The 13525-nt window shown below is 40.1% G+C and overlaps 1 long non-coding RNA gene across 1 annotated transcript; it reads right to left on the minus strand.

The window, feature by feature from the left end:
- Positions 1-5421: 5421 nt before the first annotated feature.
- Positions 5422-13481, minus strand: LOC104858066. Its single transcript, XR_779032.2, has 4 exons — positions 12863-13481; positions 11057-11185; positions 8865-8953; positions 5422-6220 (listed from the first exon to the last, which is right to left on the minus strand). It is a non-coding gene; the product is annotated as an uncharacterized LOC104858066 (long non-coding RNA).
- Between the last annotated feature and the right edge of the window lie 44 nt (positions 13482-13525).

Consider the following 13525-nt stretch of genomic DNA (forward strand, 5'->3'; position numbering starts at 1 on the left):
CTAGAGGTGTAGGGAAAGTGGGAAGGGTAGGGAAAGGGAATAAGGGAAAATAAAAAAATATGAGAAAATGAAAAAAAGGAAATAAAGCATTTGTAAATAGGGAGGGGAGGAGGGGGTGATGGGAAGGCAGGGACAAGGGGAAAAATGAGAACCAAGACCTGAAGGTACAAGATCCCAGTAATGAATGTAACTGTATTGTACACCTAGATTGTAACAATAAACTTAATAAAAAGAAAAAATAAATAGAGTGAATGTGTTTGAAGAACATACAACTTTTTAAAAGCAGCTTTAGGGCTGGGGTGTGGCTTAGTGGTAGGTGCTTTCCTAGAAGGCAAGGGACCCTATGTTTAATCCCAACCACCAAAGGAAAAATAAAAGCACACTGCACTAGAAAGGATTCTAAGGCCTCACTACAGTGCTCTGGTTAACAATGTCTAGTCTTGACAATGGGGAGAAAATGATAAATGTTATAGATTAAATTGTGTCTCCCAAAATGATGTATTAATGTCCTAATTGTCAGTATCTATGAATGTGATCCTATTTGGAACAGGGTTTTGCAGATATAACCAAGTTAAAATGAGGACACAATCAATGAGGCATGTGACAGTACTCTAGTCAGGTCCTATAAGAAAAAAAAAAACAGAGATGCAGGTAGGCAAGTGCCATGTTAAGACAAGAGACACCCAAGGAGATGCCCACATGACAAGGTGGCAGAGATTGCAGCAATATATCTATAAGTCATAGAGGGCCAATGACCACCAGGAGCTGGAAGAGACAGAGAAAATCCTGGAAGCTTCTGAGGCACTGTGACTCTCTCAACACTTGAATTTCAGGTTATGAGCCTCTAGAATTGCGAGAAGAAACATTTCTGGTGTTTTTAAGCTACCAATCTAGGTACTTTGCACAGTACTCCTAGAAGCTCTACACATTTATTGGACAATGATCTAAGTAATTTACACATATAAACTCATAAAATCTTCACAGTAACCCTACAGAGAGGTCTTCTTGTGGGAATCTCAATCCCAAAAGCAGTACAGGTGACCAGGACTGTGATCTCATGGTAGCACCCTGGAGGCCCAAGAGATCTCTCATTTGTTCAAAACTGTTCCCACCAACCAAAGAGGGGCCAGTTCAACTCTGCCTGCATTTATGGAAGCTACCTCACTTTCATTCTAATCTCTTTTACATGTAAATTGATCATTTATCTATGTCAATAGATGCAAAAATAAACTGCAAGCATCAATTCCTGCAAGGGTATTTGAAATTGATTCTTGAGCTCAGCTGGGACACAAAACAGTAAGACTCTTGTTGATATTCTAAGTATGTACTAGGCAAATACTGTGCACAGTACCAAATAATTCGTTATCACCACTAATCACCTAGGGTCCTGCCCACTGCAGGTGAAACTCCAGTGGACCAGGTAGCTGCTTGCACAGCCCAAGGGCAAATGCCAAACCCTATGTAAGATGGCTTTTTATAAAAGTACCAGATAATGTAAAATAAGTAAATAATAAATTTGAACCTCAAATCTTCATCTTAAGGCAAAGAATAAGTCAGGGACACTGGAACCCTACAGAAAGAATTTCTTACCAATTTTCAGGGTACTTAGAAACTAAGAATCTATTCAGAGATACATTCTTTGGGTTTTAGATCACAGTAACGTGACTTAACAAATCTCTTCAGGTTTTTAAGTAAAAGTAATGACACTGTTCAGAAAGAATCAGACTACACTGTTATAATGGAGTTACTATGGGAATCTAGAAAGCAGATACATGTTGGCATACATCTGTAATCCAAGAATGCAGGAGAGACGGAAGCAGGAGAATCACAAATTCAAGGATAGCCTAGTCCACATAGAGGGTTTAAGGCCAGCCTGAACTAGAGTAGTTCAACCAAAAAAGTCTAGAAAACTTGAACACCAAATTTTTCTCAAAAAACCAAAAAAGGCTAGAAAATTTGAAGACCAAATTTTTCTAAAATGCTCCCATTGAGCTTCCTTATATCCTGTCATTCCCTAAACCCCACTGTACCTTATTAAATCACCAAGATTTGACTCCAGTACAGCCCTACCTTCATAAATAAGAGGAAGTCAAGACAGCCAAGGCTACCTGGTAACAAACCTCAAGAAGCACAATGTGTATGCATGACTTTGCTACTGGAGGGACTATTACAGTAACCACACTCATTAGTTAACTAATATGGAATTCCTCAAAAAGTAAATGGCCAGGAAGCCAATAAAAAGCCATTTGTAAAAAGCCAATTGTAAGAAAGCACTACCATGTGTCTATCACATTTGTTAAGGCCTTTTTTTCTTTGAAGTCTATAACCATAAATATTTCATGTCAATGACAAAGAAGACTAACCTCAGTGGCCAGACCAGACAGTCCTGGCTTCTACCTGTTCCCATACATATGCCAGGGTACAGACTCAGAACCTAGGTCACAGTGGTCACGCTATGCATGCCTGCTATATGGGGAGTCATGTTCCAGGTGGACTCAAGAAAGGAAATGCCCAAGCTTTGCAAGAATGCTGAATATTGGGCTCTGGTGTACTAGTTCTAGACTCCAGAAAGACACTGTTATTCTGAATTATGGAGGCCTAGTAACACATGAAAAATTCAACAAATGAATTTTTAACACAGTTCACCCAATGAGAGAGCAAAACCAATGTATTCTTTTTTTCTCTCAAATTATGAAAGTTTAGAGCACCTACTTGGTTTCTCAAATTTGTACATTTAAGGAATATGATATTGGGAGAGACACACAAAACTAAGTTCTCCTACCAAGGAGAATATCAAAATCAGTATCACTACCATGCCAGATTTTGGATGCCTGCCCTATTGATTGTGCCCAAAGCAGGCTGTAAGCAGTACAGGCTGTAAAGCATTAGCCTCCCCCAATTGGCTTGTTTATAGAAGTGAGTCTGGCAAAGACTCACATACAAGAGGTTGGAGTGACTCCTTCCCAAATTCCATTCCCACAGTTAAAACCTTCTTTACTAAAAATACAAGTTTAATTATTAACCACAACCTATATTTTATCTACTCTGTTCCTAATTCAAGAATTCTCTGTCTTAACTTACAATTTGGGAAAAAATTTTACCAGCTGCTCCTCAGAAAAAGGATTATTATCTAGAATATATAAAGAACTCAAAAAATCAGGCCCCCCAAATATAAAGACCCAATTCAAAAATGGGTATCTGAAATAAACAGACATTTCTCAGACAAAGAAAAGCAGCAAATTAAATATATGAAAAAATGTTCAACATCACTGGCCATTCGAGAGATGCAGATAAAAGCAACACTGAGATTCCACCTCACCCCACAAAGAATGGCAGATATCAAGATATCAACCAATAACAAATGTTGGCAGGGTTGTGGGGAGAAAGGAACCCTTCTCCATTGTTGGTGGGAGTGCAGACTGGTGCAACCACTGTGGAAATCAATATGGAGATACCTCAAACAACTAGGACTAGAGGTTCCATTTGACCCAGTTATCCCTCTGCTGGATATCTTTCCAAAAGAATTAAAAGAATCATACTACAGTGATATATGCACTCTCATGTTTATAGTGCCGCAGTTTGTAATAGCTAAAACTTGGAAACAGCCCATTTGCCCATCTGTTGGAAACTGGATAAAGAAGATGTGGTTTTTCTATAAAATGGAATACTACTCAGCCACAAAAATGAGGAATTAGAGTCATTTATAGGAAAATGGATACATACTGAGGCCAAACTCTTAAGTGAAATAAGTAAGACACACGTGTAAATACCAAATAGTTTCTCTGGTGTGAAAAACTAAAAGTGTAAATAAGATCCAAATTGTATAACTGATAATGTGAAATAGGAAGAAAAGGGCTAAAGGTATACAGGGAAGTGGGAAGGGTAGGGGAAAGGAAATAAGGGACAAGAAAAATATGAGAAAAGGAAAAAATGGAAACAAATTATTTGTGCATAAGTGAAGGGAGGGCAGGGGTACGGGGAAAAAATGAGAACCAAGATCTGTCATGTAAAGGTACAAGATCCCAATGATGAATATAATTGTACTGTATACTTAAAAAGTACCCATAAACTCAATAAAAAAGAAATAAAAGAATGCTCTGTCTTTTTCTTTACAAGCCTTGCTGCATTAGCAACATATCCATAGTAACTTCACATGGTCCCTTTATGTCACCAATAAATATCAGTGGCTCTGGATGCCCAGGGCCTTTGCTTGCTGAAGTCTCTGACTGACTGCTCAAGCACTGGCCATCCTCGCTGCCCATATCTGTCTCTTTAACTCTGTCTATGTTTTTCTTCTCATCTTGCCTTGTAGCAACAAGCAGGAGATCAGGATCTACTCCAATATCCAAAATTCAACATCGAAAACAAACATGCCATTGTGGTGATTACTAGAACACCTCTATTTAATAACCAAATTTAGCTCAGTGGCACTGCCACCTGCCTTGAAAGTGCAAGGCCCTGAGTTCGATCCCCAGTACCAAAAATAAAAAAATAAATAACCAAATTTGTCAATATTAAAGCCTAATGGATCATATAGAGTTAATCAGGATACCTGCAATCTCTCCATTTGTATTCATTCTTACCTTCTTGCTTTCTGTCAGAGTGAAAAAGAAGTTTCCACCTGTTCAAATCAGTTAACTCTTCCATCTGCCTATCTGATCCCATCACTGACTGTCTTCCCAGGATCCTTGTTTGGTCAGTCATAACCTCCATTCTACATACTGACCTTACACTGTCCCCAAGTCATCATCCCTTCACAGCTAAGTTTATTTAGAGAGCCTTAAATGGTCTCCCCATCTCCCACTCAGTCTCACTTTCTCCAAATCTAGATCTTATTACCATAGTGACCCTCATCAGGGATGGTAATGAACCACTTACTGCTAAATGGCAGAGACATTTGTCAGTCCTCTTGTCATTAAACCTTGCCTCCCAGACACTGGCCCAACTGGTCCACCTGCCTCTGCCAACTTGGTCAGAATTGCTTATGACCAATTTTCTCATATATCCCCTTTAATGACTGTATTCTCCAGGTTACAATCCTACACTTCCCTCCCTCTTATTCCAACTTCTCTCCCTGTGTACTTTCACCCATTCTCAGGGATTCAAATACAAACAGCACAGCCCTCACTCCAAATCTCTATCTCTACTCTGTGTACTGGGGATTTCTATCTCAAACAGAACATAACCAAAACTGCTCCTATTGACCTACCATAGCATAAGAGTGACAATAATATCTCTCAAATTTTAGAGTACCACCATTCAACTTTAGAAATTCTCAAAATGTAGCCAGGTGTGATGGTACATGCCTCTAATCCCAGCACTCAGGAGGCTGATGCAGGAGGATCACCATGGGCTCCACGACAAGCTGAAATACACAGTGAGTTCAAGGTTGTCCTGAAATACATAGCAAGACCCTGGCTCAAAAAAAAAGAGAGAGAACAAATTAAATTAAGTAATTAAGTAATTAATTTTCAAAATGTGAATACCTGACCCCTATCACTGCTCTCACATGCAGGGGATTGAACTCAGGTCCTTGCACTTGCAAGGCAAGCAGTGGCACCACTGAGCTAAATCCCTGGTGAGAATACAATCTTATAAGATCTCCTATGTTTGTAATAGACAATCTTCATATGTGAAAAACACTCCAGCATACTAAGAATAATGATCAATGTTTTTAATCTATGTGGCACACACATAAGTAACAATGCTTTTACATATTGCTTGGGAAAACAGAGGAAGCTGTTCACATCTGGCCACAAGTGAGGGGCTGGGGGACAATATCTCAGCATACTGGTAACCCACTGGTGGCACTGCAGTAAGAAAACCTAATAGAAATAGATGAGCAATGGCAGGTTATAAAATCAACAAATGCAGTTTCCAACCAGGGCAGGCTACAGACAATTTGGGCAGTAGTAGGTTTGCAGGTGTCCTCTCCAGCAGGTACTTCTATGGTGCAACTCTTCTGTGGCCAAACACTGTGGGAATGAATCATACCTCTAATAGCTGGCAGAGACAGGTTGGATGATCCTTGAGGAATCTTCCAAAGACATCCTCTGAACCTAGGCCTTCCCAACCCCATACTGTGTGAGGCAGGGCCCCGATTCTCCTCAGAAATAATTGACATGGTACCAAGTGCCAGTTAGGATATTGAGAGACATTGGCTCTTCTTTGCCAGTATAATTTTCCCTTTTCACTTTTTCCCCAGATCCTACTGTTTTAACTAAAGAGAAAAAGAATAAAGAAAAGTGTAAGAGGGCAATATGTATAACAATGAACAAAAAAAAGTATAAAAAGCCTTTTTCTAAGAAGCCAATGATTATCTGGATTACAAAATAAAAGTTCATGACTATAAATAATTTAAACCACATACAGTAATAACTTACAAACAAGTGTCATTCCAGGATAATTGTTCATAAGTGAGATTTGTTTGTAAGCCCACAAAGTGAGTCTCTTTTTTTTCAAAGTGAGTTTTATACAGTACACCTGTGAAAGTTTGCAGCTTGAATGTTTCTAAGTTGAGGACTTCCTGGTATGAATTTCATGTCAATGATCTATAACTAAGCATTTATAAAGGCTACTTAAAACATGAAGATGCGTAGAAGAGTAAATAATATAAGAATAGGACAGGAGTGGCTTCAGTATGATAATGATGGCAGTGATTTGACAATTGTTTTCTCCCACAAACATAGCTAGCATAATTTCACTATGACATGAACAGTTTTCATATGTAATTTTAAAAGGACATCATTTTTCATGTAAATTTCTAAGTTGAGCATGGTGACACACTCATAATCCCAGGACTTGGAAGGCTGAGGTAGCTCTAGGCCAGTCAGGGGTACAGAGTGAGTTTGACACCAGTCTGGAACAAATGAGATTCTGACTTAAATGAATGAATGGAATGAATGTTGTGATTGTGATAGCTTAATTAAGTTCTATAAAGTACATATTTAATAAGGCAAGTTGTTTTTGCTATTTTCAAAGCTCTGCTCCAAGATACATGGTCCTGTAGGTCAGAATACAGATCAGTAATAGAATACTTGCTTAGTATGCATAAGGTCCTGCAGCACTAAAAAAACAAACAGAAAATTGTATGGCCAGAAGTTGCTTACCTTGTCCACTACCCCTATTGTCAATATCAGTCAAACACAAACAACCTTAATCAAATTCTTCTTTTTCTCTCTGAACAGTAGAGCACCAATCAGGGATTTAAGTAAAGACATTTCCTTTCACTCAAATTCATTCTTAATGAAAATCTAATTCACATTATGAATTAATTATCTCTTATGGCACAGAATATTTGTATAGTTTTGGGGTTTTGGGTTTTTTTTTTTGGTACTGGGGATCAAACTCAGGACTTTGCATTTATGAGGCAGGCATGGTGCCACTGAGCTAAATCCCCAGCCCAAATTTTGATACATTTGAGATTAACATTTCTGTATTAACTTTTTTATACACATATGAAATTTGCACACATATATTTTGTACACATATATGAAATCACAAATCCAAATGGATACAAAAATGAAGCAGAGATTTTTCAATACTAGGCTAAAAGGTTATACATTTATGTTAGGCTACTACTACCTCCTGGGACATTTAGGAAAGAATTATACAAAGAAAAATTTTAAATATTCTTTCAAAGACCAAGATTCAAATTCTTGAGCACCCAGTTCTTAGCAAAATACCTAACTTCCTTTCAATCTGAACTCCAGCATTTTCTGTTACAGGTGTCTCAAAAGATCCAGTGAAATCAAAGGAATCATATAACTAATGGGGAAACAAGAAAATCATAAGTACTCAAAAAGCACTCACGTCATTCTGATCCAAAAAAAGGTAAGATAGAAGAAAATTCACACCAAAAGAGCCAGAAACACTAGTTTCTTTATCTGATGTCTTTATAAGGTTAATTCTTTTACATAAAAATTAACTGCCAGACTAACAGGCCAAAAAACATAAAAAATATAAGATAATTATACTAAATCAAGGTATTACTTTTAAATAAATTGTCCATACTGAATTACAATAACTTTTTTCTTTTTCCTCTTGTCTTTGTTTGTTTGCAAACTTTTTTTGTTTTTCATTTGGGCGGGGGGTACCAGGGATTAAACTTGGGAGCTTGTGCTTGCAAGGCAGGCAACAGAACCGCTGAGCTAAAACCCTGGCCCTTTTCCTCTTGTCTTTTATTTTGCACTTTGTATATAGTTTCTCATATAACAGAAACCATGTGCTATATAAATTTGTGTGTCTGATTTACTTCACTTGTTAAGGAAGGAATCAGTAAGCAACACACACAGAGGCAGCAGAATGGAAGTAAAATAATAAATGTACTCCTCCATGAGGGTCAAACACTCATAAGCAGTGCCTAGATCAACAACTCACTGGCTTACAATTCCTCCTTTTATAGAGTTTCACAGCCTTGACTTGGTTTGGGTGGTTACATTTCATTCTCATAGTGCACATCATAGTCACAGGATAGTTAACTTTCAACCCAGATGTAATAATTCCTTGTAGTAGGGAAGTTTACCTTTAAGATTTGCCTAGTTATCTATCCTAGCCCATAGGAAGGGGTTTTCAGGGTCAGGGTAGCAAATGTTAGCCATGGTCCTTTTCATCTTGACACTTTTTATGATCATGTGGCTCCAGTCTCTTCAGAGCTCAAGGTCTTGTTATCTTAGGGTAAGACCAAATGCCTCATTTGGCAATTAGTGCCTTTGGTGCCTGTTCTGAGCTAAACAAAACAAGTTAGAGATAGCAGAAGCCATTTTACACTGTGACACTTTATAGGTTTTTGTTATCTATAATAGTCTTCTCTATCACACTTAGTATTATGATCTCAAGATATAACATGATGTTGTTGTTCATACTTGGAACTCGTCTTTCTCCACATTGTCCTGGTGTTACATCAAATCTCCGGAATCAGATCTTCTAGTCCAGGGAAGATGGCAAATCCATGCTGAAATAGAAGGATACTGCTTTCAAAGGAAGCATTACAAGGACACAGTGCTGAGGGGTTCTCAATAACAGACACAAAAGTCAAAAGAGCAGAGGACATGGCCCTGGATTCATGCCCACCTTACAGTTCTCTGACCTTAGATGACCTGTTTCTGTCTCCCAACTGTTCTGGCTGTGAGAGAATGAAATGGCCTAACACACACAACTGCTTATCTAGTGACCACCCATAGACTCATTCAATGTCAAGTGAATGTCAGTGAGAAGCTAGTAGCAGATATGTAGTAGTGGTGGTAGGACTGTAGATTGAACCCAGGGCCTGGGTTCTGAGCAAAACAAAATTACAGATGCCAATTTGGCTTCTGGACTACAAATTTAAATGATTCATCTAAATGACTGGCAGCAATATCTATGGGTTTGTGTGGTGCTGGGTATCGAACAAAGGGCTTGCACATGATAAGCATGGCTCTACCTCTGAAATAGAGCCCTGTCCTCTGACAGGAAACTTTAATGAAAATGGTATCAATTGGCAGAAATGTTTTATAATAATCTCCTGTTTCAATAACCTTCAAAAACTTTACGAGGTCTGGGACTAGAACTCAATGCTACAGCATATATACAAGAATAGAAAAATGGAGCTGGTAGGCAGGGAACGAAAAAATAATAAGGGCTTTGTTAAAGATAATTGGAGAGGTAGTCACCTCTACCTGGCTGAGAAGCTGGGAATGGGTCCCTAGATGCCGCCTCTCTTCCTTGATTGTAGCCCTGCTGCTGCCTGATTGGTAGATTCGTGTGTCCTTTTTAATAATTGAATAATGATGAAAATGGATCCAAAACATTAAGTTACTTCTCCACCAAAGCAGGAGAAGATTCTTCACACCACCTTTCAGTGGCTCAGTGCAGTTTTTGGAAAGGAGAAGAAAAGTGAAATACTGAAAACTGAAGCGAAGAAAACCTCATTTTGGAACTATCTTTCTCCTTGACTATCCCTCACTCCCTGTCTTTCTACTTGTTTTAATTTGCTGCATTTATAAATAGTGAAGACTAAAGAAATAGAACATATATTTAAGAGCTATATACCAAGAAATTTCCCCTGAAAGCTGCTATTCTGTAGAGGAAAAGTTTATCAAATTCCTGACTGGTTCTTTTTTTAAAGCAAGGTTTCTTAGGTCCTTAGATTTTAAAGGTTAAGATAACTACATACACATACATCTGCACGCTATTTTTGGCAGTTGTGTAAAAATAATGACATTTGTGTTTTGAGGGCTTTGTCATGTGGTGAGTTTACCACTGGAGTTGACTGCTCCAAAGATTTTTTATTGTTTTAATATTTTTGATCACCTTGACCATTACTTACCTGAACATCGAGCTACCTGTCTTCCTATGACCTGCTAATGAATAGTGTTTGTCTTCACTGTGCCAATGTCCATGTATTACCTATTTGAGCAACATTACATTGCTGTTACTCAAGGAAGTTGAATGAGGTGAACACAGACATAGCCTTTCCCCTTATCCCTCTTTTTAAATGTAACAAATACTTTTATGTTCCTCTTCTCCCTTTTGGAAACATGTCTGGAACTAAGTAGTTGAGAATGAGCAACTGAAGGGAATAAGAAAGTGAGCCACAAGAAGCTGGGCTTCTTTGTGCTTCATCACAAGGTGTGCTGCTGGCCAGGTTATTTAAGCTCCCTTTTAACAAGAAAATCTCTCTGGTGATCCTTCTGGTAACCTCAAGGAGTTCGGAAAACAGGACGACAGAGGTTACACTGTGGAATCCTGGCCATGAGGTTGAATGCCTCACCTTGCTGAAAAGAGACACTGGACCTAAACGGCGCAGCATGGATTTGCTCCTGCTTGGCTAAATTTCTCAACACCACAGTCAGCTAAGTCACCTACAACAACATTGGAAAAACATGGAGACCCCCTCCCTGAGGAGAAGGTAGATTTGGAGTAAGCCATCATAGACACAATTCCTCTGATGGCTTTTTTAACAATGGACCTTTATGAACTACAGGAGATTCCTGGCACCAACCCTCCCTGTTCCCCCATGATTCTGTGGACTCTGGTGTCTCTAAGGGAACATATGCTGGAATCACAGGGAATTTACCTGGTTGGCACAGCTCTTCTAGGTGTCATGATGGCATGAGCCAGCATAGTGGAGGTGGCACAGGGAACCACTGACACTGGAATGGCAGCTTCCACTCCCGAAAAGGCTGTGCCTTTCAGGAAAAGCCACCTACAGAGGTTAGGGAAGAAAAAAAAAAGAAGACAAGGTGGAAAAATTGCACTTTAAAAGAGGACTTTCCTTTCTTAAACTATCCCTTTAACTCATTACTAGTGCTGAACTTAGATCTCAGCTAGCTGCTCATCCCAGCAGTGCTCACCCCCAAGACAATACAAGGTCCTGGATTCAACCCCCAGGATCTGAGGCAGGAAGATTGCCAAATTAAGGCCAGGATGGGCAATTTCAGAGAACATCAAAATAATTTGGAGGAATTTTTTGTCTCTACATTTTAGTTTTGTTTGTTTTTGTTTTGAGTCATGCTCTAGGCTACATAGCTCAAGATGGCCTTGAACTTTCATTCCTCCTATCTCAGCCTCTCAAGTTCTGAGATTATAGGTATGCACCACCATACCTAGCCCAAAATAAACTTTTAAAAGAAACAGGGATGTAGCCCAAGGGTATAGCACCTTGGGTTCAATCTCTAGTACTAAAAAGAGAAAGGAAAAAAGAAAGAAAAACCCCGCACCAAAAATATATGCACAAATGTGTGCATAATTGAAAATGTTCTAAGGGATGAGACTTGCCACAAACCTGAAAAACTTTATATTATTGCTGTTGGATTTTTTTTCTGCAATAAATATTTCAATCAAGAATTTGTACCAGCTGGGCATGCTGGTGCACACCAGTAATCCCAGCTACTCAGGGGGAGGTATGAAAATCCCAACTTCAAAGAAATCCTAGGAAACCCTGTAGGGAAGATCAAATAAAAAGTCTGGGAACATAGCTCAGTGATAGAATACTTGTCTAGCATGCACGAGGCCCTAGGTTCAATTCCTAGTACCACTACCAAAAAAAAAAGGTGTAATACAAACACAAATGTAAGCTGTAAATATAGTGTAATTACACATGATGAAAAAATTCCTGAAATTCTCATAAATAACCTGTAAATTGTTTTCAGAACAAGATCTCTTGGGTCTTCCAAATAATATTTCAGTCTCTTCACCATAAAAAGAAAGTCAGAAGGGCCAGGGATTTAGCTCAGTGCCACCACGTCGTCCTTGCAAGCACAAGGTCCTGAGTTCAATCCCCGGTACTGAAGGGAGAAAAAAACCCAAAAAACAGTAATCATCCATCCTAATTACATACTACTAATAAGTTAGTTTCTCTCTATCTATGAATGCTGGCAGTCTTTAGTTTAAACCTGCAGTTTTCTCTCCAGTACCTTTCAGGGTGTACATGTGAGATATGATTTCATATTTTCAAAGTAAAAGATACCAAAGAAATCTACAAATTTCTCCAGGCAATTCAAGTCTGCTGCAGAACTTGATTGAGAGGAGGTGGGGATAAAATCAGCTTAGTTCATGTAAACTTCTGTGGCCTGCAAAATAAAGACAAGAGGAGCAGTAATCCTACAGCTGGAAGCAATGGGGTGTTAGTTCAGCCTCCGCTGCAGCCACCAGCTGAGAACTCCAGGCTGGCTCCCAGACCTGTCGAAAAGCTGCCTGCGAATGATCCGACAGGCAGGATCAACACTTTTTGCGCTCCAGGTTTGCTTGTTCAGATGCAAACATCTTTCCTTTGAAGCTGACTCCACGTATCCCCCAAGCCATCACACGCATCTGAAAACGCGTCTCGCGTACAAAGCGGAGGAAGGACGACAGTCCCGAAATTTCCTGCATCTGTACTTACCTGACTTGAAGTCCAGCGGACTCCACCTCGCTTTCCTGAGGACTTTATCCGCAGACTTCCTAGGAAGCGCTGAGAGGACCAGGCAGAGCAGACAGCCATAACCCGATGCGGGGAAAAGCACCCCTCAACCTCCCGTAACTTCCCCTCTCCTGCTCGGAGCTGCGCCGCCCGCAGAGCAGGCCTGAGTCCCCAGACACCGCTGGTGCCGCTGTCACCCAGAGAGACACACCGGGGACACCCGGAAAGTACCGCCGCTCACAAGGAGTAAGCAATGGAGGACGCAGGGAGAGGGCGCAGTACCGAGGCACAGCTGCGGAAGGACGCCTCCAGCCGCCACACCCTGCTTCACCTCAACCAGGTTGTCAAGGCGACTGACCACAGACGCAACTACCCAAATCAGCCACGGCCGCAGGACCGCCTGGGAGTTGCAATCCAGCACAGCTGAGACACGGAAAGCGGAGATGATTTCAGAGTGGGCTGGCACTAGGATCCGATTGCTACTGGGTCGGGGGTGTCTTTGGAATCGCTGCCTACTGGAATTCAGCAGAGAGAAGTAAGCAGTACAACTCTTCCAGGTCTTAGCAGTTCTTCCTTAGACCCTAGCTCTGCAGAAGCCCCGCCCCGCGCCCCCGCTCTGCACGCTGACCACGCCCTCCGCTCCCG

The sequence above is a fragment of the Fukomys damarensis genome, unplaced genomic scaffold (assembly GCF_012274545.1).
Source record: "Fukomys damarensis isolate Sample0158 unplaced genomic scaffold, DMR_v1.0_HiC HiC_scaffold_13, whole genome shotgun sequence".
Lineage (NCBI taxonomy): Eukaryota > Metazoa > Chordata > Mammalia > Rodentia > Bathyergidae > Fukomys > Fukomys damarensis.